The following is a 26,948-nucleotide window of genomic DNA, read 5'->3' on the forward strand; positions in this document are numbered from 1 at the left end:
TGTCCTTGTAACACCTGAACAAGGTAATGCAGGGGTGTATCTAACAGATTTTGTCACTCTTAAATTTTCCTAGTTTTTCATAACCTGTCTTTATGTCAGCCTAAGCCATGCGGTAATTATCAGTTGAGAACAAACTAGATTCAATGACTTCACAAATCCACCATCCATTCCTAAACAGAGAGCAGCATTAATGAACTACCTATGGTGTTGCTAATAGGACCTGAAAAATATAATATGGAATCATCCTATAACCCTGCCTGATACTCTTCCTTAGTAGTAAAATATAGTATGCTGGGTGACATGTAGAATCTTCCAGACTGATTCGACCTTTAAAAAACAAAAAAGCCCTGGCCGATTTTGCTCAGTGGTTAGGGTGTCGGCCCATGGACCAATGAGTCATGGGTTCGATTCCAGTCAAGGGCATGTACCTCAGTTGTGGTTCATCCCAGCCCTGGTCGGGTCATGCGGGAGGTAACCAGTTAATGTGGCTCTATCACATGGATGTTTCTCTCTCTCTTTCCCTCTCTATCTAATGATAAATAGAAAAATATCCTCAGGTGATGAATAAAACAAAACAAAACAAACAAAAACTTATCAACTGGATTCTCTTGAATAAGAGATAGATCTTGCAACTGGTAAGAATGGGAGGAATTAATGAGTAAGTTTTAAAAGTATTTTTATAATACAAATTTTTGTAGAAAAAAATAGCATACTATACACAGAGAAGAGTCTGAAAGAAAATACCCAGAGGAGCTTGCTTATACAGGTCATTTCTAAGGGGCAAACAATTTTGTTTTGGTATTTTTCTTCTTTGAGCTTGTGTTTTATCTGATTTTGGACATAGATTAATTATGTTATATTCTGAAAAGGTTACTTTTCATGGAAAAAATATAATTTACTTTAGGGTTGTAGGAGATAAGATACAATCATGCTCACTTTGAAAATGAAACAGGGAGACTTAAAATGCAAGTGCTGGCAGTGCTAGAGATGGGAGTTGGGTCCAAGGATCTTGTGTCCTGCTCCTGGTGTTGGTTCCTTGGAGGCCCAGCAGAGAGGGACAAAGCCTGGGTGGCCACGGAGATGGACTTTGCACATGTAGTCCTAAAGGGCGTATTGGTGAATGGTTTCTACCATGTCCTTACATTTGGCATGCATTCTTTTTTTTTAATCCTCACCCGAGGACATTTCTTCATTTTTTGTTCAGATAGAGTGGGAGAGTGGGAGGGAGAGAGAGGAAGAGAGAGAGAGAGAAACATCGATGTGAAAGGGACACCAGGGCCGGGGACAACCTGCAACGGAGGTATGCGCCCTTAGCGGGAACCGAACCTGGGTCTCTCTGGACCGCAGGCTGACACTCCAACCACTGAGCCAAACCGGCCAGGTCAGGGCTCGGCATGCACTCTTTCCCCACCGTTTTCATTTCTGGATTGCATGTCCCCGTCTTAAATTTAAACAAGTATTGCTTTCAGTGTTTAATTACAATTTAATGGTAATACTACTTGCATTCCAATTAGCTTTCAGTTTTCACATCACGAAAGTGCATCCACGTTATTGTGTCATTATAATCTCATGTTATAATGGTTTCATAATGCAAGTCCCTGCAGAGTTGAATTAGTAGTTTCCTATGGTAATCGCCCATCACTATAATATCATAATCACATAGCACAGCCCCCACATGCTTCCATGGCAATCATTTTGACATTGGAAGAGCATTTTAATGGTATTAGCATTGATTCTCCAGAGAAATCATCTCATTGTCACTGCATTACCATGTAAGATGAATTGTGATGGAGCCATGTTGTTATGATAGGAAAGTTTAAAAAAAAAAAGTCGTACTCAGCAATAAAGCATTTCAGTCTGGAAAGGTCAGTGCAGCCCTGGCTGGTTGGTTCAGTGGTTAGAGCAATGGCCGGCGCACCAAAGGTCATGGGTTGGATTCCCAAGTAAGGGAACGTACCTGGGTTGCAGGTACACCACCCTGGTCAGGGCACCTTTGGGAGGCCACCAATCAATGTTTCTCGCTCACACTAGTGTTTCTCTTTCTTTCTCTCTCCCTCCCTCCCTTCCACTCTCTCTCTAAAAAATACTCAATGGAAAAAATATCCTTGGGTGAGGATTAACCAAAAAAAACAAGGTCAGTGGATTTTGAAGGCAGGTCCACCACTTTGATTGGAATAAATGTCCTTTCACAAGATGTAAGTTTTTGTTTCGGTTGGTTTCCCTTTTCGTTTGTTGGTTTAGGACTCATACCACGGTCATAAATTAGGTCAGGCCCTCTCTGTGGTATTGAAACAAAAAGCAGACATGGCCTCCGTCTTCAAGGAGTTTCCAATTTAATCCGGTTTCCAACACGTGATATACAGCATCTACATAAATGCAATTAAGACTCTTCGGGTAAACTAAGTCCTATGACCTAACGGTACATAGATGTAAGCGCAACCAAACAAGCTTTTCCTGAAGACAGAATGCTGGATAAATGACCAAAGCGCTAACCGTAGTAAACATATAGACTGAGGGGTAGAAATAGAGTGTGTGCTCAGGGTTCACTCATTAACCCTGGGAAGAGGGGGCTCACCAAAGACGCTGGGAGTGGCCGCGCCAGGCCCCACAGAGAAAGCAAGACGGCAGGTTCCGGCAGGAACCCCCTCTGCTCCTCCCCACTGCTTCCAGGCCCAGGGAAACCCGCCTCACTATTGCTCAGAGAGCATGAGCAGAGCCGGTCTCCCGAAGCATCACATCCAGGGTCAGAAAAAGGGAAACTCCGGCTCCGAAAAGCACTGCCCAGCCCCCAGTACTCTCGTTTGACGCCACGGGGTAAAATGACAGTGTTGTGCCCACGACATGTAGCACATCTGCAGAGACTGACAGCGTATTGCGTTCATTTCAGGGGCCTCTAATGCTCTGGTTCTCTCTGGAGACACCACGAGAGAATTGCAGACGGTTTATCCTAACTCTCAAGGCGCTAACAGCGGAGGAACTAACTGGCAATGTCTCTGGAATTATTAAAAACTCGCTCGTCTTCTTGGTTATGGCGAATCGGTGCACTGTGAGAGGTGATGGCTGCTGATTCCTTTTGCGGGCTTGTGTGTGCATGGGGCTCTCGGAACAGCCCAGGGATTCAGTTCCCTTTAACCTGGAATACAATGAGGATCAAGATATGGCCTCTAAGTGCTCAGACCTACTTGACCAACAAGCTGTGGGGCAATATAAACTTATTACATAAACCAAATGAGCTGTCCTTTCTTTAGAAGTTTTTTTTAATTTCACAGGTAAAGTCTGCAGCACTGCTAGCTTCCTTGAATTCTTGTTCAGACATCCCATGAAATTACACTCTCTCTTCCTGGCCTGTTTTCACAGGAACTCATTTCGTACATGTTTCATTATGAATTCATATTGAAACTTACTTTTATTACATTTGATTATTAGTCTCTATTATTATTTGCTCTGTTGTTAGACATACGGGTTAAAATGAGAAAATCTGGGATGTTTGAATTCGAGTGTACTAATCATCAGAACAGAAATTTTATTTATTATGTAAAATATATTTTGACCATGCTTAGAAAAAAATATCAGTTTTCCTCTTTTAGTCAACTATATTAAAGGCAACAGACATCATTCCTGATAATATTCAACAGATTAATCTTTTTTTCTTGTATTCCTCACTCGAGGATATTTTTCCATTTATCATTAGATAGAGCGGGAGGGAGGGAGAGAGAGAGACAGAGAGAAACATCGATGTGATAGAGCCACATCGACTGGTTGCCTCCTGCATGACCCGACCAGGGCTGTGGATGAACCGCAACCAAGGTACATGTTCCAGCCTTGGCTGGAATCCAACCTGAGACTCATTGGTCTGTGGGCTGATGCTCTAACTGCTGTGCCAAACTGGCCAGGGCTCAACAGATTAATCTTTTATTTACTGCAAACAATAGTTAGTAGCTACAAAATACCTTGAGTGCCACCCAAAATTAATAACTTCCTATATTTCAAAAGTAGAAGAATGCACACAGATGTGACAACAGAATGCCCTTATAAGCTATTTTCCCAAGAGGAGGAAAAGCTGGAACTTGAAATATATGTATATTACCAACACGTTGATTTACTTAAAGTACGTCTTTGGGCAAATCACTTATTCTGTGGGCCTGTTTTCGCACGAGTGAAACAAAAGATGGCACAAGGAGATCTCTAAGATTCCTTCCAGATGCGAGGCATTCGATGACCTCTACGCCGCCCTGCAGCAGTTTCTGTTACTTCATCTCGTTTAGACATTAAATGAATGGGGACACGTGTCCTAGAAAAGCTGGCAGAATATTTCTCTCCAAGGATTGTGAAACCTTTTCATATCTTTCCTACACTAATTCTTTTTCTGATCTCCCATCAGGGCAAACTTTTATAAACCATATTACAGTATTTACCCTAAACCTATGATTATTAAAAACAGATGAATGAAATAAAAATAACCAGAAGTCAAGATTTATACTTATTATCACTCTTTAAAAAATAAGGATTTTTTAATTGATATTTTAGAGGGAGAGGGAGAGAGACAAATATCCATGTGAGAGAGAAGCATCACCAGCTGCCTCCTGCATGCCCCCTACTGAGGACTGAGCCAGAAACCTGGGCATGTGCCCTGACCAGGAATTGAACTGGCAACCTGTCAGTGCAATGGGACAACACCCAACCTCCTGAGCCATACCGGGCTATTATCACTCTGTATACTACTTATGAATAAAAGTAAAATTGTATAAAATAAGGGTGACTTGATTAGCCCTCAAATAAAAGTTGTTGAGTATGTAAGGAACTAAAAACTCTTGGCTATTTCCTAAATAGCTAAAACAATCCATTATCTATCTGTGTACACACACACACACACACACACACACAATGTTTAAACAGCCCCTAATCACCAAAGTGCAAGTACAGAAACTATTCTGAAACTTTTTTGTGTCATCTTTACAACCAAGTGTTATTTTGTTCTTTCGTAGAAGGTGAGATACAGTTGTCCCTCATTTATCACGGTTAATCCGTTCCAGACTCTAGCGGTTGCAACTGGCGCTGAAGGATTCCTGGGGTGCTCGAATACAAGGCCTACAGTCCATATGTACAGTAATTGTAATTTTAATTGTAATTGTGATAGCGAGGTGTATAATTGACTCAGACAACCGAGAGTGTGCTGTATCATTTTCACTGTCTCGATCAACTTTTTAATGAATATATTTTAAAAAACCGCGATAGAGTGAAGCAGTGAAAGTTTAAGCGCGAAGTGGCGAGGGGCGACTGTATGTAAAAAAGTCAATAATGTGCTTGATTTTCGACAGTGTTTTCAGAAGGTGTAATATATAATCAACTGGGGGCTCAAGCTGATTTTAGGTGATATATGGATATTTAAAAATGTTTTAAACAAGTATTTATTTATTTTTATGTGTTTTAGGGAAAAAGTAAAAAATGTTATAAGTCTGTGATTGTATGGACATTATTGCTTAGGATGAGGCTGAGATAAGACAGTGGGTAGGTTTGAAGAAAAATATTAAGTAATTAGTAGTAAAGTTCGTACCTAGGCATTGCACTCTTAAAGATGATATGAGAGTGAATCAAATTAAACCAGTTTGATGAGCATTAATATTAATGAGTTTATTCATTCATTCTGATGAATATTATACTGAGTTGGGAAAATTAAAGGGCATTTAACATTTCTATAATGTCTTGAAACACATTTATTTTTTTTCTGGCCTATCAAAGAACTAATTCCTGTTCTGGGGCAACATCCCCCAACTCATAGAAATATAATCTTGATTTCTAATTAGGCAGAGAATGCTATTATCCGATTTTAACTGTCAGACCTTTTTATTGATCCTATAATTGATATAGATTTTAAATGATGGAGATTTAAAAATACAAATATGATAATATAGGCTGTAAGAAACGTAGAGACATTATATATAGACATAGTACAGCCACTTAGTAAGCTTTCTAGTTTTTATAGCATAAAATGCTGAAGTTTAATGCATCATTCTTTGTATAGAAACAACATATAAAGAAACTCTCCTTTAATGTTCATGTTGTAAAATCACTACATTAGCCTGGCCGGTGTGGCTCAGTAGTTGAATGTTGACCCATGCACCAAGAGGTTGCTGGTTCAATTCCCAGTCAGGGCACATGCTCTGGTTGTGGGCTGATCCCCAGTGGGGGGCATGCAGGAGGCAGCCAGTCAATGTTCTCTCTCATTAATGTTTTTATCTCTCTCCCCCTCTCCCTTCTTTTCTCTCTAAAAATCAACAAAGAAAAAAAAAATCACTACATTATACACACACACTTACTGAAGACATATATTATTCAAGGTATTACTAACACAAAAATAAAAATGAAGAAGTGCAGACAGGTTCACAAAAAATCTATATAGCCCCTATACAATGCACGATGAAAATTCAATGTAAAAATTTTTACAATCCTGATTTTGTCTATCAAAAAGCAAAGGAATTTAGAAATTAATCCTTTTGACCTCACTGCAGCAAGAATAAGTAGCAAAGGTCCACAAAGTATCTTGGATGCTGAAAACTATATATGTTTTCTTATGTATTTCCAATCTAACAATTAAATGAAATTCAATAGACAAGAATATATAGAACTATAGTTTATCATCATGGAGATCATTTTAAACTTGGATCGATTGGCTTGAAATATTTGGATCTTTGTACACTGATAGACAAAAAGTGAAGATAGTGCCTGGGAGGAATGAAGAAGGTCAAAAGTGGGCACTGCACCTTGATTTTCAAGAACCTCCTCCCTCCCCAGGTCAAATATGGCTGTAAAGTCAAAGTCTCAGTAATGTCAGTACTTAAAAGGGCAGATGACTGACTACTGATGGATGGAGCTGCTCCAAACTAAGAGCACCACCTTCAAGGTATACTTTTCTGAACGATAATGGGGCAAGTTCAAAGCAACACCAGCCAAAGGGAATCGATGTCAGGCCTTAGACTGATGCAGAAATATGAGTGAGACTCACGTGAGGCCCAGGACAGTGCCTAGTGCTACCTGTGCAAGCTGGCAGAGCTTGGCTAGGCAGCGGCAGGGACCGGCAGAGACAGGGCTTTGGAGTAACGGTCCTCTGAGGTACACTCAGTGATCTTTCCTTGCCTAGTGTCTGCCTGTAAAGATCCTCCCGAGACACTGGGGGATGTTTGTATAAAAAGCACTGGGCAGAAGGCATGAGCCAGGCATGGTGCCTTGGAAGTCAGAGGCCTCTTCCTTGAATTCCGGTGTTAAATGGAAAGTCTCTGAGGTTGAACACTGAACATGGAGAAAATGCATCCTGGGAAACTCAGTGACTGGTAGAAAGGCACTGACTCATGCAGTGATACACATGCCATACATCAGGGAGAGATAAAAACATGTCAAATAATCTAGGTCAGAACTACAAAGACGCTTTTAGAGCCTTCCTGGACCAGGGCTTCCACAATACTCTCCTATGGAGCGATTGACAGTAAAAAACACATTCTCCTTACACATGTCGTCTCTTACATACGCATGGAAGGAGGCTTGTCTGTGCATTTCTTCTTTTTAAAATTTTAGCTTATTAAACTTTTTAATATGGATATTTTCAAAAGTTCACAAACACAGAGAGAGTACCATATCGAACCCATCTCCACCACCCAGGTTCAATAACAAATTCCAATTGAAAAGTTTTTCAAGGGAAAAATGTTTTGCAGCTCATTCCACACTATCAACCAATTATCCCAAATATCACTAATCTACTCTTGTATACCCACATGACAGTCATCTAAGGATTTCTGGCTATTAATTTCTATGAAAGACATTTTTTTTACAATAAAAAAAAAACCCACTGTGCTTCTAGTCTGAAGTCACACTGAGTGCTTTCCAGAATCAAGCATAGTATGCATGATAGATGTGGACAGGCAACGGTCAACTGAGGTCTTCGAAGCTTTCATCCCCAGTATTTCTTTAAATGTAATAGCTTTCATGGCTTCTTAGGTTCATCATCTCTCCTCAGAGCTTCTTCTGCGGTTTCTTTCTGTTTTTGTTTGTTTTTCGACATTTCCAGTTGATAGTATGGAGGCAATAATGCACAACACATTTAAACAACGGGAGCCCAAGACTCACCTCTCGGGGCATCTGAGACAGGACCACAGCGGACTCGAGATCTCCTTGCCCTTTTTGCTGGCCCAGTACGTGGACTAGTCATTGCACATTTTGATTCAGGGAGGAAATTTTGGGTAAAAATATTTGCGAGTTGTTATAGCAAATATTTGGGTAGTTGTTCAGATGGCAAGGTAGACTTGATCATGGACATCTATGGTTAACAGCTTAATATACTCTACAGGGGTGCGCAAAGTTGGGTTGCAGTTGTGATGCAAATAATATAATAAATAATAATACAAGAATAAACTGCAGCCCTGGCCGGTTTGGCTCAGCGGTTAGAGCGTTGGCCTGCGGTCCGGAGAGACCCGGGTTCGGTTCCCGCTAAGGGCACGTACCTTGGTTGCAGTTTGTCCCCAGCCCTGGTTGGGTCGTGTGGGTGGCAACCACTCGATGTGTCCCTTTCACATCGATGTTTCTCTCTCTCTCTCTCCCTCTCACTCTATCGGAACAAAATATCGAAAGAAAAAAAAAAGAATAAACTGCATGTTTTGTGTACTCACAACTGTAAACCTACTTTTGTCAATGCCTTTAATAAATTAATAGAGTTTAATTTAGTAAATTAAATAGAATTTAATCTAATTAATAGAATTAAATTAGTAAAGTGTCTTCAATTTTTATCGAATCATGTCAGTGTTTTAAGTCACAAACATAAAGCTCTCTCCTCGAGGTAATGTTCAGAAGTTCCTAAACTGATTAGACCAGTCAAAGGTTTGTAGTCGTCACTTTCTTGCTTAAATTTGAAAATTAAAGAAAATAACTCTTAAAAATGGTACTTTCTGGAGCCCATTATTAAGGGCTGACATGTGAACCCCCTCCCAGTTCATATGTTGAAGCCCTAACCCCCACTACCTCACAATGTGGCTGTGTTTGGACAGAAGTTCTTTAAAGAGACCATTACATTAAAACAGTGTTGCCAATACGACTATTTTGTGTAGTTATAATAAGGGATGAGGACACAGACAGAGAGAGACGATGTGAGGACACAGGGAGGAGGAGGTCATCTACAAGCCAAAAAGTCGGGCGTCATAAGAAACCAAATCCACCAACACCTTGACCTTGGACTTCTAACCTCCAGAATTGTGAAAAAATTAGTTTCTGCTGTTTAAGTCACCCAGCCTATGATATTTTGCTAGGACAGCCCTAACAGACGAGTGCAGTCAGTCATGGAGGTTGTCTAACTCGGGCTACGGAGTGGCCGTTAACTACTCCTGGAGGCTCTGGGTTCATAAAGTGAGTAGCAAATTTGTCAAAAGGGCTGGCCGGACACATGCAATATAATGTAATCCTTTTTGACAAATTTTGATGACAGGCGATAGCTCAGTGTATGGACTCAGAGTAAATACATCATTATTGCTGTTATTTGTCAGGACCTAATGGAAAAGCTTGCTGAAAAGGTAAACACGTTCCACAAAGGACATATGTAGAAGCTGTGTCCTGTGAGATCCTCCTGAATGGGGGGTCCCCCTTCACATTTCCTCCAGACTTTTAGACACCAAGACTGATAACACTGAACTTTTTAACAGATAAGGAATGTAGTGGATGAGACACAGGGATGTGACGGTATAAACATGATGACCTTGAGAGTTTATGAACATATTTTAGATATTTCAGAAATCAATACATACCTAATTTTGAAAATAATTAGCTGTATTAAGAAAGACATCGTGCCCTGACCGGTTTGGCTCAGCGGTTAGAGCATTGGCCTGCGGTCCGGAGAGACCCGGGTTTGGTTCCCGCTGGGGGCACGTACCTCGGTTGCAGTTTGACCTGGCCCTGGTTGGTCGTGCGGGTGGCAGCCACTCGATGTGTCCCTTTCACGTCGATGTTTCTCTCTCTCTCTCCTTCTTCCTCTCCCTCCCATTCTACCTGAACAAAAAATGGAAAAATGTCCTTGGGTGAGGATTTAAAAAAAAGAAAGACATCGCTATTGTTGCACAATAATACTAAGAGATTTGTGGTTGCAGTAGATTACACAAAGGAGCATTAAATTAATGATGATATTTACCAATATTCTCTTTAAAATGCCTTTCAACCATTAAATAATTACCCAATTAGGCTACTGCAAGATAAGCTGTTACTACTCTGGATTTAGAGAAAAGGACTAATAATTACTATTTTAACAGTTTCTGTGAAGAAAGACTCAGTGTTGACTGAGCACAACTGTGAGAACACCCACCTTTTTAGTGAGTAGGGAACAGAAAAAAAACAACAACAAAAGGTTGTTTAGCTAAGTGAATTCAAGGGAGGGCGGAGGATGATTAAGAACTAACAACCATGACGAGGGAAAACAGAGGATTTAATATGCATAGCAGAGACCACAATTGGCAGAAGGCTATTTATGAATCCTGCCAATATTCGGTGCTGCAGACTGACAATGGGAATCTTTGGCTATGCTCTGAACAACATAATTCATCACAGGAGTGCTTGGGGCGGTCATGTCCAAGCAATTTATCATCATCATATCACTCGTGTGAATAAGAGAGGGGAAGAACTTTGATTGTTAACCTCGAGGGAGAGTGGATTTATAGCCAACATCCCTAGAAGGCAGCTTGGCTCTCCCCACAGCTGAATGCTCCCCCTGCATCACTTCTCGTTAAGTCAGACTGAAAGAGTCAACGCATCGCCTCCAGGATGTCGAAAGCAAAGCCTAAGTCTGATACTCTTAGATCTGAAACCAGATAGCCAGGAAATCATGTTTAAAATACTCTTTCAAGGTGCTTTAAAAAAAATTAGTCAGTGGTAACTATGAATGATTTATTTCAAATGTCCTTTGGTGACAAAATAATTTCTGAAACGCATCCATTGATAACTACATCTGGAAAGAATTGTCTCTTAACAATGAGCCTGTGAATATTTCTCTTGGAAGGGTGCTGAAAATTAAATGTATGTGTGTATGTACACACACACACACACACACACAAATTATATGTATACATAAACACAATGTTTATCAATATAAAATCAGACCCTTGACCTGACCAGTTTAGCTCAGCAGTTATAGCATCAATCCAGGGATCGAAGGGTCTTGAGTTTGATTCCTGGTCAAAGGCATGTACCTGGGTTGCAAGTTTGATCCCCAGCAGGTTTGGTCAGGGTCATGCGGAATGTAGCCCGTCAATGTGTCTCTCTCACTTCGATGTATCTAAACTCTCTCTCTCTCTTCCTCACTCCTTTCCACTCTATCTAAAAAAAAAAAAAAAATGCCCTGGGCCAGTTTGGCTCAGCAGTTGAGCATTGTCCTGTGGAACAGAGAGTCCCGGGTTTGGTTCCTGATGGTTGCGTGTGCCACAGGAAAAAAGAAAAAAACAATGGAAAAATATCCTCAGTGGGGATTAACAAAATAAATAAATAAATAATTCAGAGCCTTTATTCCTATCCTATGCCTTCTGGGCACTGAACCTTTATATATTTTCACTTTAATACTAGCTGCCCTTACAGAATGTAATTAAACATCTACATGTCATTTTTGCCACATTTGATTAAAATCATGAACCTGACTTGGGCATTATGTAAACAAGTGCACCTGCTAGCTCAACAGTCAGAGGAGCACTAGTCCTAAGAGCCAGTGTCGTACAGCACCTTCCCAGGCTCTCAAGGTGTCTGGTAAACGGGAGATCAGCAATCCTTGCAGTCATGGGGCTAGGACCTTACCTGAGTATATCAGTCAGTATAGGTTAGGGTACGCTACATTAATAAGCAAATCCCCAAATCTCAGGGACGAAACAAAATAAAAGCTTACTTTTAGCTCACACTGTGTGTCTAACACACAGTGACAGGGGGTTCTGCTCACTGTCTTCATCCAATCACCCAAGCTGACAGAACAGTTATGTTCTAGAAAATTGGTGTTCACTCTGGAAGAGGAAAAGAATGTGTGACGAATCTCACACTGGCTTTTAAGGCTTCTCCCTGCATGTCACTCCTCCTATCTTTTATTGACCAAAGGAAGTCAGATGGCCATGCCTAATTGGGAGGGGACAGAGAAATGCTTAACATTCCTGAGTCCCACTGTGAGCAGGCAGAGGTATTTGTACTCAGGCCAATATTGTTTTCATGAAACAGGTAGTCACAACCACAGAGCCAATTTGTGCCAGGTGGCCAGGTGGGAACAGGTTATTTTATTTTTCTTCTTTTTTCTTTTTGTTTTGAGGGATGTCAATGAATGAGAAGGCTTTTTTTTTTTTTTTTTTTTTAATAAAATTCTTTAGAAAAACCTGGACCATTGAAAATATACTCTAAAGAGAAGCTAAAGAAGACAGGAAGGAGGCCACGTCTGGTGTATGAAAAACATCCAACAACCATCTCCGGTCCTCTTATTAACAGTGAAGTTCATAGGACCAATGAACAGGACGCAATTCAATCAAGAATTCTCAGTATTGTTACTGGGGTATTTAAGATGCATGAAGAGAAAGACTCCTCAGATAGTAACACTTAAACCATATGGAAACAAGGATGGATATTTTCCAAGGGCAGGGGCTCCTCCCATGCTATACAGTTCATTATTTTGTCTTCAAGCTTAATTTCCAAGAGCAACCTCAAAAAACCTTACATTTCTACCTGCTACTACAATCCTAGGGAGCGTATGGCCAAGCCTCAGACCAAGAGGGCTCTAAGTACACAAGCATAGACTTTTCAAGACTTTATATGTTCTATCTGTATACGTGTTTTCTTGTTCTTTGCTCCTGTCTGGGTCAAAACTGAACTATTCACACTTCAGGTATATTAAATTGTGTTTTTTTCAGAAAATCTTTTTACTTCAGCCATATTCAAGGCATTTCTGGTGCTTCATGAAGAGAATCTTGTGAGTGAAGTCTGTCTTTCAGTTAAGTCATCCCCAGAATACACACTGTCCTGGTTCCCATCCCTCCTCACTGGCCCTCTTCCTTTGCTGGCTCCTCTTCTATTGACCTCTAAATGTCAGGCTCTTTGGGACTGGTCCAGGGTCCCCTTCCCGTCTCTATTTCTCTCCCTGGGTTCTCTTGTACATTTCCAGCTGCTTCATGCATCATGATGAATGACTTTGAAATAATTATGTGTAGCCCAGATCTCTGGGAACTACAGTAGAACATACCTAACAGCCTATATGACATTCCGCTTGGACATCTCATATACATTGTGGTAGGCAGTGCCTCAGAACAGCTTTCCCCTTCCTGGAATTCACACCCTCCCACACCACATCAGGGGTGGTCTGTATGACCAACAGCACACAACAGAAATGATGGTATACCACATGGAGGTCAGGTTAAAAATGGTAGCTTCTACCTTGGGTTCTCTTTCTCTCTTGGATCATTCAACTCTGGGGGAGCAGCCCTATAGAGAGGTCCACATAGCAAGGACTTAATTTCTCTGGCCAACTGCCAGCTGGTCTGTTAATAGCCATGTGAAAAAGCCAAAAGCAGATCTTTCAGCCCCAGATCCTGAGATGACTGCAACCTTGGCTGACAGCTTGACTGTAAGCTCATGAGAGATGTTGAGCCAGAACTACCCACAGAATGTGTGAGATAATACGTTTGTTGTCTCAATCTGCTAAATTTTAGGGTAATTGTTTTAATGTAGTAATAGATACTAATCTACACACTGCAACTTAATATGTACCAAATAGAACTTTGATCTCTCCTCCCCCAATTCCTAATTTGTTCTTTTCCTAGCCTTCCTCTTCTTCTTCTTTTTTTTTTCTTTGATTTTAGAGAGAGAGGAAGGGAGAGAGGAAGACAGAAACATTGATGAGAGAGAACATCGATTGGCCGCCTCCTGCATGCCCCCCACTGGGGATCAGGCCCACAATCTGGGCGTGTGCCCTGACTGGGAATCGAACCGGCATGGTTCCACACTCAACCACTGAACCACATCGGCGGGGCTGCCTTCCTCTCCTTAATTAATATCAGCATCTACCCAGTTGCTATGCCAGCATTTTGAGAATCATCCTTGATTTCTCCTTTTCTTTCACTACCACATTTAATTCACCAGCAAGTTCTATGGAATCCAAACCCAAACCATTTATCAAATCTATCCCTACAACATAATGTATTAAGAGCCCACATCAGGCGCCGGAGAAACAAATGTACACAAAATATGCAAACCCTGCTCTCTCTTGCAGTTGACATTCTCATGGGAGGGAGTAAATAACAATTTACAAACAAGATACATATTATGTCAGATGGAAATAAGTAATATGTAAGGAAAGCGAAAGTGAATAGGAGGATGGGGAATGCCAGGGTGCCTGAGGGCTGTTAGAGTGTTATTATCAACAAGGTTGTCAGGAAGGCCCCCCTGATGAAGGGACAGTAAAAGTCCACATCGTGTCTCTATTCCACTGCCCCGGCCTAGGCCACCATCACCTTTCCTTTGGGCTTCATCACAGACACTTCCAGGTCACCGCACGGCCTACCACCCTTCAGTGGCTTCCCATTGCTATTAGATGAAAATCTAGAGGTTTTACCAGGCCACAGATAGCCTTGCACGACATGGTCCTATCCCGTGTCTCCAACTTCATCTGGAATAAATCACGCTCTCCTGCAAAGACCTTCTGGCAATTTCTAGATCATGTCCCATCCTCTTACGCCTCCTCTCCCCTTGCAGGCCCCGTGCAGGAATAAATACCACTAGATCCGTCTCATTCTTCCGAATCAGGTCTTAGTGAGGCCTTTTTTAAAAAAGGAGGTCTTTTTTACCACCATAATCAATGTGCGCCCTTCCCCACCTCATTTTTCTTCTCACACCCTCTGTTACCAATTTCTAGCTGTTTGTTAATTAACCTGTTTATTGTTTCCTCAGGCCCTTCTGCCTCCAATTAGAATATAAACTCCAAGGGGAACCTGCTCCTGTCCTGTGCTCTATTGAAGACCTGGTCCTATCCAGGTACACAATGCATAGGAAGTGAATGAATCCACTGACCCTTCCTGACCACCCTGTAATTTCCGCACCAAAATGTAAATCAACACTATGATTCATTGATAAAACTAGAATCTCATTTTCACTGATCTGTAGATTTTTTAGATCTAGGAGCTATCTAGAGATCAATTACTCTTACGTGCCTAGAAAAGATAAGTAATCTGTACAAAGTCAGGAGCTGGAACCAGAACTGGGGTTAGGCTGCACACATGGATCCGGAGGTCTTTAAACCAGCAACCTCTCTCACTGCTTAGCTACTTGAGAAAAACAAAGTACAGGTGGCTGAGGGCTAAGAGCACAGGCTTAAGAGTTAGAAAGACAAAGATTTTTGTCTAAACTCTCCAGCAGTGTGGCCTCACTTCTCTGTGCCTTCCCTTCCTCCTCTCACATGGGAATATCTCATGGGGTCATGCAGAGGATTACATCAGAGCACACAATGCTCAGAGAAGAACCCTGGTGATTAGCTTTTACTGACTGTCAAGAAATAGAGGCTTGAGCATTCCTATTACGAGTCTAAGATCAAGGAGTGACAATAAAATGTATTTTGCTATTTTATTCCAAAAAGCTACCTTACACGTATCTTAGTAAATTTTATAACAATGAAGCAAACTCTTGCCTCCACAAATGAAAACATAATTTCATAAAATAGCTTCTTGTGAATTTTGTGTTTGAATTATCTTTTTAAAAAGTTAAGTGGCTACCTTAAAATCAACAGTCAGAAAGTTGTCTGCTCTTTGCAGTGTGCAGGGAGATTTCTTTTTGAAGGGGGGCTGGTTATTTCTGGAATTACATCAGGCCTATGGAATAGCTGCCGGTACACCCCTCTTGTTTGTATAGCACAAGATGTCACTGGAGAAGTAGGTGTCATAGCTTAGGGCTTTTTTCCTACTGACTTCTTTCTACAGGACAATGAATGCCATTACCCTTAAGGACAGGAGTACATGCTTGTCAGTTTCCTGCACTGTAGCGGTGATTTGGGACAAATGGACTCTTTCTACACAAGGCAGAAGTTTCTAGCTGTAAACGTGCTCGGAGGTGTCACTGCACCTGCGGTGTCCTCACAAATATCGCGGCACAGCAGTGGCAAACGCCACGCTCATATCCGTAGGGAAGGCGCACCTACACGTGTTTGGAATACTTTATGATACAAGAACCAAGAGAAGACAAAATAAGGGCGAAGCCGAGGCCCAGGACGTACAGGTACGATTTCAAAGCTCATTAAAGGAGAGTGAGCACGGAAGAGGCGCCCCTCACCCAGCACAGCTGCCCGGGACCGCCGGGGCGTTTCTGTGGAGCAACCTGAACACTCGCGAGGCCGACCCTCGGGCCTCGCTCCGCCGCCGCACTCCTGACCTCGGGTTTCAGGTCAGGCTTGGCGGCACCTTAATACTTCGGGGCAACCAGACACCTCCAAACCCAGGCCGGCCTCCTCAGCCTCGCTCGGCCCACGACGCCTGGCTTTGCAGCTCCCCGGGAGCTTGGGGGGAGCTGCAGCAGCAGGCCCGGGCACGGCCTGCCTCGAGACCGCTTGCGGGTGCTCCCTGCAGGGACTACCGCGCAGAGCTGGGCTGCACCCCGCCGCGGGGCCCCGGCATGGGACCCCACCCTTCCTACCAGGCCCACAGCTCCCGCGCCCGCTCTGGCACCAAGGCCTTCCTTCTTCTCGAGGAGCGCTGCCTTCTCCGGACCTTGACCGTCTCCCCGCTCCCCTCCCACTTCTTCCTTCTTGTAGTCTTCTCCCCGCCCCCCAGGTCCCTGGGCGGGGTCCCTGGCCCCAGCCCCACCCCACCCGACGCTAGGCCACGCCCAGGGAGCTGCTGCCCCACCCCTCCCGCCTCCCGCCAAATCTGGGCTTCAGCGGCCGGTCCTACCCCAGAAGGGGATTTCCTAAGTGGATACGCTGGGAACCCAAGTAGTCTGCAGGGAGAGATTTCTCACCTCTGTCTAGTTCCGCTGAGCTGAATGGATTAGGGGCTAGATCCCCAAGGGGAGAGGAAGCAGCTACATTTCCCCCAGATTCCAATTCTCTGTAGAAAAGCCTGTAAGGAGGCTTTAGTAGCTCCAAAGACCCAGTTTTTTCCAAGGGTAACAAATCAGAGGGCTTGCTCTGGCAATTGGGTATCACGAACAGGCAGGCTTTGGGTCCCCTTCCTGAATACAGACAGCTTTGGGCGTGAGGTTTCTCATGTTTAAAATAGTCTGTAGCAGAGCACTTGAACTGGCCCCAGCACCTCCTGCATCTGCAGGAGGCTTAGTGACTAGGGTGAGTCTGTCTACAAAACACAGGTGTTAAGACCAGTTGTCAAAATACAGAGTAATAGTTTTAAGGGTTACACTGTGTTCAATTTGTTTATCCTGGATTCTGAGAAAAAGAAGATGAGTATTCATATGGGAAGAACCTCCAGTTGTCATTTGAAAGGAAGGTGGACATTTAATAGTAATAATAATAATGATGATGATAATAATAATAATAGGTGGTGTTTCCTGAGGCCAACTCTGCCAGGGGTTATAACAGGTACTTTGTATATGGCATTTTGTTGAATTTTTAGAACAACCTGTGTGTGGTAGGATCTCTCTTTCCTCCAATTACAGACAAGAAAACAGTCTCAGCGAGAGAGAAGGGCCTATGCCAGGCCAGGACTAGAGCCCAGTTTGGTTGAAGTCGGTCCATCATACTTTCCTAGGAGAGAATGGGCACTTTGATAGGAGGCTAGGAAATAAATTAATATATTCAAGTCAGAAAAAGAGAGAAAAAAGGATACAAAGGTTTAATTTTGTGTGTTTGTTGTTGTTGTTTTTTAAGGAAGGTAAAAGTATGAGAAGTTATTGAGAACTTGGCCTGTAAGGGCCAGGCAGGGAGAAAATATCGAAGCAGAACAATTGTCCTAAAGGTTGCTGGCTGCTTAAATCCCAGGGACAGAGAAGGGGATAAAAGCAGAGCCTAGAGGTGGGAGAGAAAAGAAAAAGCATAGAGGTTAGAAACTCCAGAGGGATGAGTACTGAGACAGTTGAATATTGCTCGGAATGACTGAGGCTCCCGCTGAGACTGCATAATGAATAGGTGGATCAAGGGAGCCTTCTAGAGCCATCTCAGTGCTGGCCACCCCTTAGGTCACACGCTCTGCAGCCACAAAGCCGGATGAATGTCCACCTGCCAGTGGTTGTTAAGGACAAGCCTAAAAGTCCACTATTTATAATGTTATGTATTTTACTAGTCCTTGCTGCCACATGTGAAATTATACACAGGATTCGTGTTAAAAATGATTTCAGTTTTTCTTTGTGGAAGTTGCTAAATTCTCCTCTGCCTACATTATACCCATTGTACAAGATTTGTGATGGATTTCTCCTTCAGGCTCTTATTTCTATGGCTTTATTCCTTAAAAGCACAGTGTTAGGAGGAACTAGTCTAGATTGTATTTCTCTTTTAACAGAAGTAGCTTCAAAGAAACATCAAATTAACACGCAGGAGTTTTATTTCAGGAACTGTATCAACCTATTGTGAACATGTGTTTTCGAACAAGGGGAGAGAAATTCATGCAAGTCCAATGTACAGCAGTGAAAAAAATTGGTAGCATATAGTATTTGAGTACATACTATAATTCCACTTCGTATCATAAGTGATTTAAGCACTATCAGCTAAGCATCAAATGCTATCCTATTTAAAAATAATTAAAAATAAAAATAAACATTCTGTAGTACTTGCCCCCAAATCTACTAGCCCTGAGGATGGGCAGGCAAGAACAGACAAAAGGGTTATTTTATGATGTTCTCTGTCAAAAATGATAATCTGGCATCAAGCCTTGCACCCAACTTCATTTTTCAACTTCTCTTCCTGGAGAAGCTTAACTTGGAGATATATTTTGAACCCTGGAATATCAATGTCTGTGATGAAATAGCCAAGTTAAAAATCACATTATTAAGGAACCAAAGGTTTCCCAATGAATCGCTCAGTTAAGGGTTCCGTTCAAAGCACTCTCATTTCCACAGTGCCTGCCTTTCATTTTCATTGTTTCTTTGAATTTTCGCAGTACCTGTACTCAGAAATGCTAAATTGGCAGAGAGAATGAAATCAAAAGCAAACATTGAAAACCCCTCGCTGTTTAGGTTAAAATTCTGGAAAGCGCTCAGGTTTTCATCACCTAGCTGGTTGTTTTAAATACACAAAAAGAGTCCATACAGAAAATCTGGAGAGGACAAAACATAAAATAACCCCGATTATTTGCTGGATGAGCGGCAGAAAACAACACCCCACTGATATGAACTCACTGTCAGGTTTTAATTGTTAATTGGAAGTTAAAATGTACAGTGCTGCAGAGATTTTCCTGCCTCAGTTTTTAGTCCTGGTGTGAGAAACCTTCCCACCATTTCTAGGAAACTGATTAGAAACCAATGTCACAAGAGGGCTAGGACAGAGCTTTCGACACACATTTTTCTATGAAATTCCCATTCTTTATACCACCCAGAGAATACAACTAACTACTCAATATATTTTATTGCTTCACTTAGAGGCAAAGGAAAAATAAAATTTACAACTATTCTTGTTCTTAAAGAGCAACATTGGAAACACATAACCCCCCAATTCAAAGAACCTTTTAATGGGGACTGTAATGTTACAGATGAGTCACTACAACCTTTAATAGCAGCCGATTACAAGTTTGTCTTTGAAACTATTTCGACTTTCCAGCTGCTGTGGAAAACAGTACAGCAGTTCCTCAAAAAATTAAACATAGGACTTCCGGTCAAGATGGCGGGTAGGTAACCGCGGTATCGCGTCCCCCCACAACCACATCAAAGTTACAACTAAACTACAGAACAATCATCATTCAAAACCGCCTGAAATCAAGCTGAATGGAAGTCCTACAACTACGGAATTAAAGCAGCTGCATCCAGACTGGTAGGAGGGCGGAGGCGGACGGGCTGGTCCCACACCCACGTGTGGTGGATAAAAATCAGGAGGACACCTCGGCTGGGAAGGTCCTTCCTGAGGACTGAGGGGTCCCCGTCCCACACCAGGTGCCCCGCTCAGGGTTCCAGTGCCAGGAAGAGAGGTTCCCATAACTTCTGGCTGGAAAAACCAGCGGAAACTGAGGCTCAGGGAAGCTGAGGCGGCTGGAGCCCCAGGCAGCTCCTTAAAGGGCCCGCGCACGACTTTATCGGACTCTCTCCCTCTAAGCTCGGAGGGGAGGCAGCTCGAGGGGCACCAGAGACATACAGGGAAGAACTGAGCTGTTTGGCACTGGAGCGAGGGCTGGAGAGGGGGCTTCCTCGGGGACAAACGTGCTGTCAGAGGCCTTTGTTCCTTTGGTGAGCCCTTCCCGGGGCAGCAGACAGAAGCCATATCTGGGACTCCAGCAACCTGGCTCACACTGGTAGCCCCGCCCTGCTGACTCCCTGAGGCCCCGCCCCACCCAACTTTCAGGCCCACCCAAGCTGTTGCCACTTGCTTAACCATAGGATTGGCCCGTCTTGGATCCTGCTTCAGGTTTTTCCTAAATTCTTTCAAACGAGGAGCATCTGGTCTCAGCGAGCCCCATACCTCTCATTAAGTAATACACAGAAACAAACACAGAGAGGCAGCCAAAATAAGGAGACAAAGAAACAGGTCCCAAATGAAAGAACAGAACAAAACCCCAAGAAAAGAACTAAGCGAAACGAAGATAAGCAACCTAACAGATACTGAGTTCAAAATACTGCTTATAAGGATGCTCAATGAACTTAGTGAGAACCTCAGTGAACTTAGGTAGGGCCTCAAGAGCATAAAAAAGGACCAGTTAGAAATCATGGATACACAGTTAGAATTGAAGGAGGCAGTAACTGAAATAAAGAACAATTTACACAGCTTCAATAATAGAGTATGTAAATCCAAGGAGCAAACCATCGATTTGGAATATAAGGAAGCAAAAAATCCCCAATCAGAACAGCAAAAAGAAAAAAGAATAAAAAAAAATGAGGATAGTGTAAGGAGCCTCTGGGACAACTTCAAGCGTGCCAACATTCGCATCTTGGGGGTGCCCGAAGGAGAAGAGAGAGAACAAGAAATCGAAAACCTGTTTGAAACAATAATGGCAGAAAACTTTCCTAACTTGGTGAAGGAAACAGACATTCAAGTCTAGGAAGCACAGCGAGTCCCAAACAAGATGAACCCCAAGAGGCCCACACCAAGACACATCATCATCAAAATGCAAAAGGTTCAAGACAAAGAGAGAATATTAAAAGCAGCAAGAGAAAGGCAGCTAGTTACCTACAAGGGAGTACCCATTAGGCTGTCAGCTGATTTCTCAAAAGAAACTTTGCAGGCCAGAAGGGAGTGGCAAGAAATATTCAGAGTGATGAAAAGCAAGAACCTACAACCAAAATTACTCGATTCTGCAAAGTTGTCATTTAGAATCGATGGACATATAAAAACTTTCCCAGACAAGAAAATGTTAAAGGAGTTCATCACTACCAAACCGTTATTATATGAAATGATGAAGGGTCTTTTTGAAGAAAAAGATAAAATGTATGAACAAACAAAATGGCAATGAATACATATCTATCAACAATGGAATCTACAAACAAAATCAACAGGAAGAACAGAAACATTCTCATAGATACAGAGAACATTTTGTTGGTTGCCAGTTGGGAAGCGGGTTGGGGGAATGGGTGAAAAAGGTAAAGGGATTAAGAAGCACAAATTCATTGCTAGACTGACAAACCTCAAAGGGAAAGGGGTTGAAAGGTGGGAAGAAATAAACCAAAGAACTTATATGCATAACCAATGGACACAGACAATAGTGTGGGAAAAGGTGGGAGGGGGGCGGGAGTGGGGAGGAGGGGGTCAATGGGGGAAAAATGTGGAACATCTGTAATACATTTTATATCCAACAATAAAGATTTGGAAAAGAAAAAAATAATAAACATAGAATTTCCATTTGAACCAGCAACTCTACTTTTGGTTATACACCCAAAAGAAGTGAACGCAGAGACTCAGATATTTGTACACCGTTGTTCATGGCAACATTATTCACAACAGCCAAAAGGTGAAAACAACCCAAGTGTCCTTTAATGGGTGAACGGATAAACAAATGTAGTAGATGCAGACAATGGAATATTATTTAGCTTCAACAAGGAATGAAATTCAGATAATGCTACAATTTAAATGAACCTTGAGGGCATTTTGCTAAGTGAAATAAGCCAGACCCAAAAGGACAAATATTGTATTATTTCACTTATAGGAGGTACCTAGAGTAGTCCAGTTCATCAAGACAGAAAGCAGAGTGGTGGTTACCAGAGGCTGGAGGGAGGGGGATGGGGAATTTGTGTTTACTGGATGCAGAGTTTCAGTTTGGAAGATGAAAAAATTGGGAAGATGATGGTAGTGACACCAGACCAACAATGCATGTGACTGTACTTAGTGCTACTGAACTGAACACTTCAAAATGGTTAAAATGCCCTGGCTGTTTTTTCTCAATGGTTAGAGTGTCAGCCAGTGGACCAAAGGGTCAAGAGTTTGATTCCAGATCTAGGGCATAAGCCTTGGTTGCAGGCTCCGTCCCACCCCGGTCCTGGTTGAGGTTGTGTGGGAGGTAACCAATCGATGTGTCTCTCACAGATGGATGTTTCTTTCTCTCTCTCTCTTCCTCCCTTCCTTCCACTCTGTCTGAAAATCAATGGAAAAATATCCTGTGGTTAGAATTAAAAAAAAAAAGCTTAATATGGTAAATTTTATGTTATGAATATTTTATCACAATAAAAAATATTTTGACTTTAGATAGCTGTTTGTAAATAACTTGTAAAAAGTTTACTGGAATTTAGGGTATCTATTTCTCTCACTAGATTTGCTAGTATGAATACAGGCCACAGTTTCATTTTTATTGATTGATTGATTGATTGATTTTATCCTTGCCTGAGGATATTTTTCCATTTATCCTTAGAGTAGGAAGGAGGGAGGAAGGGAGAGAGGGAGAGAGAAACATCCATGCGAGAGAGACACATTGACTGGTTGCCTCCCGCGTGACCCCGACCAGGGCCTGGAACTAACCACAACTGAGGCACATGCCGTTGGCCTGGTCTCATTGGTCCGCAGGCCGATGCTCTAACCTCTGAGCCAAACCGGCCAGGGCCAGGCTATAATCTTAAACTATATTATTAATTTTTAAAATGTTTTAATTATGTCATTGTTAATTTTACATACTTTTAAATTAAATTTTTTTTTTTTTTTCTGGACTGAGCAATTTCTTTTGGTATTTTTGACAGACTCAAAGGTATTTGGTGGCTAGATGTTCACTAAACCTATTTTCTCCGCCTCCTGGGCACTTAGCTACACTACAATTCCCAGCGTCCCTTGCAGGTAGGTGTGGTCCTGTGGTGGAGCAGTGCCAACCAATGGGTGTGGCAGAAATGACCTGTGCATTCCTGAACTAGCTCATTAAAAAACTTCCCACCCAGCCACCATCCTCCATTCTCTCTCCATTCATGGGCAGGATGGAGAGAAGTTCTAGAACCTGGAGAATAGAGCCGCAGGAGAGAAAAGGGCTGTATCTGAATGGTCCTGGGGGGGGGGGGGCATAGCCCTTCTAACTATGAGAAAATGTGAGTGGAAAGTTGACTCTTATTGTCTTAAGCCACTGAGATGCGGGGATTATTTGTTAAAGCAGATAGCTTACCCTGATTAATATAATATTTTCCTGGTAAGAGAATTGGGTGGTTCCCTATGCTAATTGAAAACCACCCTCCTTTATCCACTCATTGATAACTAATATTAAATGGCTTCTAAATCTGTGCGATAATTATTGAAGTGCTAGAGCATCTATTAGCACATAATTGTATTATTGGTCTCTAATAAAAACAGTGTTGAGAGCTAAGTTAAACAGAATAAAATTAAAATAAAAAAAGTCAGCAAGGAAGCTATTCATTAACTGGTGAGTCCAAGGAAGTGTGTCTATGAAGAATACCAAATGGTAGTTTTCTCAGTGTTGGAAAACAAAACAATGTGGACTCGAAGCAAGCATTACAAGGGTGACTTGAATGTAGAATGCAAGTAATTTGATTTTTATTTCTTTAAGTAATACGAATAATTGGTTTTCATTTCAGGATCTTTTAAAATTGTGCGTGTGAGGGGCAGAGGTCTGCCACAGAATTAATTTAAATTCCTATTCAGAAACCTCATTTGAGTACTGGTTTAAACTATTTTTTTCAAGTTGTTGGTTTATTAATCCTCTCATGAAAAATCTGCACGGTCAGCACAGAGCAAGTCACTGAAGAATCTTGACTCCTGCTGTCCAGTCTCCAGCTCACTTTTGGCAGCACCAACATTGGCCTTTGCAGCCCTCCTGACTTTCTTTATTCTCTTCTTGCATTTCTGTCTCTGATTCTTGAGGTCTTCTTCTCATAGAAGCCGCATCTGCAAGTCTATGCGTGGGTTTACTTTGCTTTGTGTAATCCAAAGAATCATAAATCACGGCTAAGCCCATTGTCTTGCCACCACCAAAATGGGTTCTGAATCCAAACACAGAGATGACCTCTGGTGTGTTCTTATACCTTTTGGCTATTTTCCCCCGAATTTCTGTCTTGGGTACTGTTGCCTTCCCAGGTGAAGGATGTCAATGACCATTTGTTTCTGCTGAAGTAGTCTGTTGGTCATGAACTTCCTGGTCTGGAGAGTTACTGTGTGGTTCATGATGGCGGCCAATCTAGAACATTTTGTGCTATGTAAGGAACACATCCTTTGCAACAATAGTCGCTAAAAAACTCCTGCGTGAGTCGTTGGCAAAACTGTGTCACTTACTTAGTAAATATTGCTAAGTAACACTAGACTAGGGTATATAAAAATATACCAGGGTATATAAAAATCATGCTGTAGCTAAAATAACTGAAGAGAGGCGTTCGCTTCGATCTTCTAGCTAGAATAGGGGGAAAACCAGGGCCTTCTATTATAACAAACCTCCTGACAAAAGCAGCTACATTCTCAGTGAACATGGGGAATCAGGCAATACCCACCAGGACCTTCAGAAGTAGCTCCAGAGTCTGACAGACCTGATGCCAAATCCTGGCTCCTCTACTTTCTTACTGTGGGGCCTCTTAACTTTCCCTGAGCCACAGTGTCCTCACAGAAAATGACAATACTATTATCTCCCTCTGGCAGCTTGCTGGTTGTCCTTCAGATCCGTTCTCTCTTCCTCTCACTCTAATAATTTAACAGAGCTTGTGGTCCCCCAGTTAAATATTACCCTTTGCAACCTCTCGCAGGGAGGCGTGGCCACGCGACTTAGTAGATTTGTGCATGCCCCATCCCACTGGGAGATGGTGAAGACTGAGAACGCTTCCTTGGAGTCTGTATGTTCAGGACGGCAGAGACTTTGTACCTTCACAGGGTTTGTAGGGGAGTAAGTGATATTCTATGTGAAAGTGTCTTATCTGGAGTCTTCAGAGCAATACTGGGAGGTTGGTTAGACATGAAGGGTAATTAGAGTCTAGATATAGAGAAACAGCAAGTAGAATGAGGTAAATAGAGGGCCTTCAGACGGGAGGGTAGGTGGGTCTGAGAGTCAGTGCACTAAGAGATCACCCATGTGAGGAGCATCAGACAGAAAATCCCAGGACTCAGGGGGTCAGGAGTGGGGATTTGACACCCAGGCGGGGGCAAGAGAATCAAGAATGAGAATCTTGGGGTAGGAGTAAGGATTTGGGAATATTGGCCAATGTAGTGGCACTAGCAATAATGCTAATAGCAGTAACAGAATTAAGTATCATTTAGTGACAGTCTGTGTGCCTGTCTCTATTCTATAGCCCCTTGTAAACATTTTAAAGATATTAATACTTACATAGTGCCCATTTTACAGATGTGGAAACTGGGGCTCAGAGATGTGAAGTCTGTTTGCTGAAGGACTCATAATTAATAAAGGGATCAGCTGAGATTCAAATCTAGGACTAGCTGACTCCAAACTCCAAATGCTAAGAACCAACTATGCAGCAATTCAAGTACTTAGTATGGTACATAGCGAAGGGATCAGTAAATGTTAGCTGTTATTATCTAGATAAGGGAATGCGCGTCTGACACAGATTAGGGCTAAATTAGTGACTCTGTGAGACCAGGCTCCCTGTGTGCCGTGTATGTGTGTGTGTGTGCGCGCGCGCGCGCGTGTGTGTGTGTGTGTGTGTGTGTAGAGCACTGAAGAGGCAGAAGGACATAGGGGGTGTTCTGCTAGTGAATAAGGAAAGTTGACTCACATTGGAGAGTGAAGTGAGGAGTTAAGGAGCAGAGTCATTCCTAATTCCACACTTTCTTCTTTTTCTTCAGTTATTTGAGGAAGGAACTGGATGCTTTGAGAACAGGGAAGCTGGAAAAAGACAAGCTAACACTTTCTTTGATTGCCACAGAAGCAGAGACTTTTAGAGCCAGAAGAAGATCTGAAAAGCAATCTAGTACCTAGCACTCGGAAATACACCAACTCAAGAGAGCTTTTAACTCAAAGAATCTGAAGTCCCAGAGAAAGGTTTGAACTTCAGAGAAGCAGAGTGAGTCAGGAAGCGCTCCACCGCCATGCACACGTGGGAGATTAAAGGCAGAATACGTGTTAATAGTAACAGGTGTAATAGGAAAACTTCTGTATTAGGCTGAGCATTCTTTTCTTAAGGTTTCTTAAAATAGTTCATTTTTGAGGATGCTGGGGCCATTACAATAAAGAACTATCTGTTTTTTTTTTTTTTTTTTTAAAGGGCATGTAAATGTGAGGAAGCTTTAACAGACAGTTTTATTTGAGCATTAAGTACACGGTATTTTAATTGACACAGAAAATTGTATTTAATAAATATAATGGACGATATAAAGCCTACTAATAAAATAAGCATCTGTGAACCCACCACCCAACATTACCAATGTCATAGATGCCCTTGCTCACTTTTCTCCAGTCTAATTACCTCTC

At 42.2% G+C, this 26,948-nt stretch overlaps 1 protein-coding gene across 1 annotated transcript in view; it reads right to left on the bottom strand.

The window, feature by feature from the left end:
• Nucleotides 1-16,723, bottom strand: part of PTER (phosphotriesterase related) — a 70,580-nt gene extending 53,857 nt beyond the window's left edge. The window contains exon 1 of the mRNA XM_036272185.1: nucleotides 16,660-16,723. The gene's annotated coding sequence lies outside the window, so the exon portion shown is untranslated. The remainder of the gene's footprint in view (nucleotides 1-16,659) is intronic.
• Nucleotides 16,724-26,948: the final 10,225 nt, after the last annotated feature.

The sequence above is a fragment of the Molossus molossus genome, unplaced genomic scaffold (assembly GCF_014108415.1).
Source record: "Molossus molossus isolate mMolMol1 unplaced genomic scaffold, mMolMol1.p scaffold_m16_p_1, whole genome shotgun sequence".
Classification (NCBI taxonomy): domain Eukaryota; kingdom Metazoa; phylum Chordata; class Mammalia; order Chiroptera; family Molossidae; genus Molossus; species Molossus molossus.